The sequence below is a fragment of the Semicossyphus pulcher genome, unplaced genomic scaffold, assembly GCF_022749685.1.
Source record: "Semicossyphus pulcher isolate SPU_LCO1_2020_fin unplaced genomic scaffold, fSemPul1.0.p SCAF_20, whole genome shotgun sequence".
Classification (NCBI taxonomy): Eukaryota; Metazoa; Chordata; class Actinopteri; order Labriformes; family Labridae; genus Semicossyphus; species Semicossyphus pulcher.
The window spans coordinates 3,621,494-3,627,430 of NW_027211694.1; positions in this window are offsets into that span (position 1 = coordinate 3,621,494).

The window sequence follows — 5,937 nt, forward strand, 5'->3', positions numbered from 1 at the left end:
ATCCTCCTCACGACTCAAACTGAGATTCATCTGAACTGTTTCCTTAAAAAAAACATCAACTTTATTAAAACGTGAGTTTTATTAATAGACTTTCATCATCAATCTAAATCAGATTGATATTTTTCCACTGATCTCAATATTCAAATTCATTTTATTCCACGAAAAGGAGCCCGATTAGAGAGAGAAAAAAAGGCTCTGCAGGATTTTCTGCAGCTCGTTTTCAGCTCATGCAGGATGATTAATTTAGAGAGATGCACGGGGAAACCCACAAAAGGACTGTTGTGGTTCTGCTCACTGAAATAGTTCAGTGTGTTTTATGAAACCGCCTACAGAGGACCTCTACACGGAATAGATTTCGAGCCAGCTTCTCATTTTTGAGAGTGAATTTGGCAGCAAACTTTTACCAAGAAACTGAGCATGGAAAATAATTTAGTCAGCATCCCTTTGTAAAGTGGGAGGAAGATATTCATGTCATTCTAAAAGGTACTTTGTCGACTATTTGTTGTGAACACTAAGAAAAAATTAGAGTTAAAATAAATAAAATATCTCTGTTAAAATGCATAATGTTTTCTTAAACCAAATATGTTTTGCAGGATGGGAACAGGTGTTTTGTGTTAATGAAAGAATGCAGACTAAATGTAAGAAGTTGCTAGTTTGCAAAAAGGTTTAAAAGTTAAATGTATGAGATCAATATTGAGGAGACTGTCAGCCTCGAGCGACCTCTGTACTATATTAGCAGTTTGGTTTTTGGCAGGGATCCTGACGGATTGCTTCACCGTGCAGAAGAGAAAAAGGAGTGCTGATCTTTGCAAACAAACTAAACTCCTGCAGTGCACTGGAAGGATTTAAAGGAAGAGAAACATCACTATTAGTGGATGTCTTCCTTTATAAAAGGACATTAAAGGAGGTGCTGGTTTAGCTCAGTCGGTAGAGCAGGTGCCCCAAGTGCAGAGGCAAAGTCCTCGCCTCACCGGCTGCTGGTTCAACTCCAACCTCGGCCCTTGGGTGCATGTTATCCTCTCTCTGTCTTCCCCACATTACATGTCATATCGTCACTTTCCTATCAATAAAGGCCAAAAAGTATTTTTTTAAAAGACATAAAAAAGAGGAGTGGTCTTAAACTTTATAAATTAAGTACCCCAGGAACAGAAACTAAAAATGCAGTTGTGAAAATTAAAACCTTCCAGATTTTTGAAGACAACTTTAATGCCATGACATCGATTTTACACAAAATATGACTGAAGATTGACGGATGATAGCTGGATAGATATAATCCAACAAATGGCTAAAAACACCACACAAAAAAACATTTGAAATGATCTAAATCCCAAAAGAAGTTTCTTTCAGCTCAGGTTTAGAAATTCAAGACGCTTTAAAAACATCTGCTACGAGACGGGCGACAGGCCAAGAGCAATATTTGTCTGCTGAAGGAACTACTGTTCTGTTCTGCTGAGGCAAATATCTCCCACAACACACTGCTGTAAGTTCATGGGTACAGTACGGCTGGAGGCAGGAGGGGGCAGGTTAGGACAGTATGGGACATGAGTGCAGTAAAGGACATTAGAGGACAGTAAGGAGGGGGAGATGGCAGAATAGACGAGTATAAGACAGTAAAGAATACAGGACAGGCATAGCACAGTCATGTACAGTTGAATAAAGTATATGATAGTCCAGCGCATAAGGAAAAAGAACAGTAAGGAAGGAGACAGTACCGGAAATTAAAAGACAAAACCGCACAGCAGAGGAGAGTACAAACAGTACAGGCTATTTCAAGGACATCTGAGTATAGCGCAGTCTAATAGAAGAAAGTAAAGAGCCGTAGAGAACAGTACAGTACCAGTAATGGATGGTAATGACAGTAAAGACGTGGCAGTACATTTGAAGAAAGTACATTAAGGCTGAAGATTGCACAGGAGAGTGCAATAGGAAAATAAAGGATAGTGGAAAATAGCCTGTAGCAGCTCCTATTACAACTTTTACTTTAGCAAAGCCTCTGCACACTTCTCCTACCACTTCAAAAACACAAAGACATTTGCAGGACAGTGGAGGACGTTAAAGGACTGTGAAAGACTCTATAGGTCAATTAAACATACTGAAATGTTCATGAGGACAGTACAGGGCAGCTGTAAACTGTATATAAGGAGTAAACAGTGCCAATGTGACGTCATACATTGTTTAGTTGACCAACGGGTGGGTTGAAGCCTCAAGATTGGCATTTTGGCTGTCACAATCAGGCTTGAGAGGAGGGAGGGGTTAACAAAACTTAGTTTAAAGGAGCAATTTGTCCCTGTAAAAAGCCGCTGTCAGTCAAAGCTGGTGTTCTCTGTAATCGATAGAAGCAATAATATTTGAAATTGGCGCCATAGCTGTGGAGAAAGTCGTACAAACAGCTCGTGGTTTCGCCCATTCTACATTCCTACAACACCCAGCGTGCATTGCGCCCCTCCTTCTGAAAGGAACGGCCCAACGAGAGACGCTGGAGTGAAAAACTACTGTTTCACTGCAGGCAATGAGAGCGGTACAGAATCTGAAATACGACGAGGAATATACCGGTGGATCGTCTAAAAAATCTTCAGGTCTGCAGTCTACACTACAAAACTGAAGATTCTGAATGAGACATGACATCAGAGGCGGGCGTCCTAGATTGAGGACGTGTAGTTTAGCGAGCTCCCTGGCCTCTGCCAGATGACACATTTTACATATTCTGGCGGAGGTTTTCCAGGGCCCATTGGAGAAGCGGATAGCCTCCTCCAAAGGCACAGAGCGAAATTGCATTTTTTTCCTACCATATTGACATTCGCTCCCCATAATAGCATGATAGGACTGAGGTTGAAAATCGGGAAACTGGCCCTTTAAGTAAAGCTGGAGCTAGCTTAGAAAGGTTCATCCTTAACTTGGAGTAAATGTGGTATTAAGTGGGATGCTAATTTTAGCTAGCAAAAAACGGCTTTAAACAGAATAAGACAGGACTCTGTACAAAACATTTTCCTTGTTGACGCCCTAAAAGAGACCCTGTTACTTTTAATTGGACCAAGAGTTACAAAATGAGCATCATGTTGGATAGGAGAAGACTTGAAACTACAGATAAGGACCATAAACTCATTTTTTCACAGACTTCTAAACAATCAAACTTCGTTTTGCATCCAGTGGCGTCGCCCCCTGCTGGCCATTAGAAACAGTCCATCCTTTATTCAGTCATTTTCTTTTTTTCTGACACTTTCTGCTCAATAAATAAAGCTCATCATATTCTTTCTCTGTGGGAACTACTATTAGTAACTATGAATGCTCCTTCTGTGTGTGTATTTGCAGGATTACACTAACTGTAAAAGAGGCGCACAATTGTCAGCAGCTACAAGAAGAGGAAGTGTGAAATCATTGACTGAATTCACACACACAAAGGCTCTCTTGTCCTGCTGTGAAATTCAAATAAAAAAAATCAAGCGCCTTTTCTTATTGTAGGACAAACATGATGGATGTGATGTCCGGGAGGAGAAGAGGAGTTTGGACTGCTCTTTCTTCATGTGATGGATGGATGAATAAATAGATGGATGGATGAATTCTGAGAAATCTGGGCCTGTAATCGTGCTCCAGATAATAATGCTGAGTCATTGCACAATCAGAAATGAAATGGATATTGCTTTTATTTTTAACTACATTTCAATCTAAAACATTTAATCTTGATGAGGTCAGGTTATTACTTTTTCCTGGTACTACTCGTGGCCTTGTCTGAACGTAATCCACCTAAACGCTATTACTGCATGCTGCAAACATGAAGGCCATTACGTGAACACTGGCACCTCCTGGTGGACAAAATGAGAAGTATTACATCTATTATGTGTTGAACTTGTGTTTATGTACTTTATGTTGGAAAGGGATTTTATCCTACAGTTTTTCACCAGTTTTTAGTTCATATTAACTTGTTTTCTAAAAGTAAGTAGAAATGTGTCTTATCTCTTCTTGTTTCATGATGCATAAACTCATTCCTCTTAGTTCTTGATACTAGATGACTTACATTTTTTGTATATACGGAATTATCTTTGAAGACACAAGCACAAGTTGGCCAATCATTCCCACGTCAGTTAACAAGACTAGGTCAAACCCTAGTATGTGGCTGACCTCATCAGGTCAGTGTGCGCTTTTGTGGGCAATGTGTTAAAGGACTGTCCTCATAAGGCCAGTGACAACGTGTTTGAAAGCAGGTGCGCGCTGCAGACGTCTCTCTCTCTCTCTCTCTCTCTCTCTCTCTCTCTCTCTCTCTCTCTCTCTCTCTCTCTCTCTCTCTCTCTCTCTCTCTCTCTCTCTCTCTCTCTGTCTCTCTCTCTCTCTCTCTCTCTCTCTCTCTGGCAGCTACACACACACACACAATCAAACACACTCCAACATAATTAGTCACATACATGGGGAGGTGAACGGCGACGGCCGCAACAAGGGCTGACCCCGGCGGTCAGCCACAAACATTATAGATTTAGGAATCTAAAGAAAATAAAAGACTGTGTTTCAGGGGTTGGACATGCACAACATTATGCACTGCAATATAATATCACTGCAATAATAAAACTTTGCTTTTAATGTTACATTTCCGTGCAGGAAAGTGTTGATTAAAGTAATTTATGTGGCTGCACTCAGGAATATTTCCTCATACTGTTTAGTATTTCACTACGGAAGCCCTAATTGGACATGCATCCATACATTTTGTTTACTCCTGTGAGTAATTTCTGGTTGTTTTCTCGACATCTCGACTTATCTTTCTCGTTACTTTGAGATGACAAAGCTGGTTTTCTCTTAATCTAGAAAGCAGAACAACAGGCTGGTCACTGTGATGTTACAGACCTGTGCTTTTGCAACACTGGGGATACAAGTTATGATCATGTGACGTTACGGTGGTGCAGCGTTCTTATCACGAGATCTCTAGAAAACAACCTGGGAAATCTATGGATGCATGTCCACTGAGGGCTTCTGTATTTCACAGTGCAATATATGTTCTTTTTGTTATTTGATGAGTCAAATCTGCGTGTTTTCTTTCCCCTAAAAATAGCTTTTTAGAACTAGGCATATGTCATTTGTGATTCAACAGCCAACTTTCGCTGAGCATCAACAACTTCACCATAAATGTGACTAACAGAAAACCAAACTGTCATATGACTAGGCATTCAAAAGCAGAAATGAGGGTATCCTCCCCTGGTAAGCCACAAATGTTGATTTTCAATAACCTAATAGATGATTCAGCTCTGTAGAAAAAACCCAATAATATTACAGTACTAATATTACCACTGCAGCTGTCTCATATCGCCCACTACCGCCCTCAACTTACTGGAAAGAGAAAAGCAGGCAAACAAACAATAAAAGATTCATTTCAAAAGAATAATTTTGTTTGTTTTTACGTTTATGTTGAATTCAGGACTGTGTAAAACACTGAAGGTATGGCTTTCCCACACCTAAGCTCACTGAATGTGCCCTGCAAGTTTCTCTTCTTTGTTTGAAGTTTCAATTTGTGTGTGTGGGTGGATTGAACAATGTTGCGTTCAAGCCTCCTCGGACGTTGAATTGTCTAAGTTAAAAATGTACTACTGCACAGAAATATTGACATTTAAGAGCAAAATAAATTGGTTAATCTATTTTTTTTATTAAATGGTACACAGATGTAGCAGAAGCTGTGATTAATCTTGTTCAAAATCAATTGGAGCACTTATTTATGATGTATCTAATGTATTACACATTTATTGCAGACTGCACCTTTAAATGTTTGCTATATTATTCTAAATTAATGATTTAAAAAAATGTAATCACAAAAATCCCCATTTGTCTGTAATTTTGTTTTAAATCGCCACCATGTTTGATAATTTCCAGGTAGTTCTGATATTACCGACAGTCTTTGAACGCGTCATGGTATCACAGTTAAATGCAGCGTCCCCGCTCCCTCCGGTCTGTCAGAGAAAT